The sequence below is a fragment of the Simochromis diagramma genome, unplaced genomic scaffold (genome assembly GCF_900408965.1).
Source record: "Simochromis diagramma unplaced genomic scaffold, fSimDia1.1 OVJJ01000482.1, whole genome shotgun sequence".
NCBI classification, from domain to species: Eukaryota; Metazoa; Chordata; class Actinopteri; order Cichliformes; family Cichlidae; genus Simochromis; species Simochromis diagramma.
The window spans coordinates 332,654-333,479 of record NW_024387303.1 but is presented as its reverse complement, the minus strand read 5'-3'; the positions used below and the strand labels follow the sequence as shown (position 1 = coordinate 333,479).

Here is an 826-nt window from a genome sequence, read left to right as displayed (position 1 = left end):
ACGGCTTTATTGAGAAGTTATTGACAGGTTAATGACAGGTTATTGATGGGTTATTGACAGGTTATTGACGGGTTATTGACAGGTTATTGACAGGTTAATGACGGTTATTGACAGGTTATTGATGGGTTATTGACGGGTTATTGACAGGTTATTTACAGGTTATTGACAGGTTATTGACAGGTTAGTGACAGATTATTGATGGGTTATTGGTCCTTTCCACAGACGCTGACCCTGACCGTAACGATTGTACTGACTGCTGAGCCATTGCTGAGCTCTTCAGAGAGACATGTCCATATATTTTTCTACAGTGTTCGTATGTCACAGAGAAATGTTTATAACTTTAATTTGTTTTAATTTATGTTCAGCTGTGTGATGTCTTTCTGTATAGATTATCTATAGATTATTGGTTGTATCATCTCCTATGTGTTTGATTTGCTGGAATATTGGCTCCAGTTTCTTGGTTGAGTTTCTGTTGTCCTGTTTATATCTCTGTCACAGGTGCTCATACCTGTAAGTTTACCTGTGCTTGTACCTGTAAGTGTACCTGTGCTCGTCTGTATGTGAGCAGCTTATTAAACACACAACACAAAATGATCAGCTCTCTAATTATTCATCCAGAAACTCTATGATAATCTGAGCAGGATTATTTCAGTACAACTGAACTCTGAGCGCAAGAAAAAAAAGAACATAAAGCTTCTAAAACAAAAGACGTTTTTCACTATGAATTATGGGACGAAATCGTCTCCTCTCCTGCTTCAGTGCTTCCTAAAGGAGATCCTATCCGGTCTTTAACTGATGATCTGATGAATCCTGCTTCCGGGTCCAA

At 38.4% G+C, this 826-nt stretch overlaps 1 long non-coding RNA gene across 1 annotated transcript; it reads left to right on the top strand.

The window, feature by feature from the left end:
* Window positions 1-6: 6 nt before the first annotated feature.
* On the top strand, window positions 7-592 carry LOC120716588. The gene is made up of 2 exons (XR_005691995.1): window positions 7-93; window positions 148-592. It is a non-coding gene; the product is annotated as an uncharacterized LOC120716588 (long non-coding RNA).
* The last annotated feature ends 234 nt before the right edge of the window (window positions 593-826 follow it).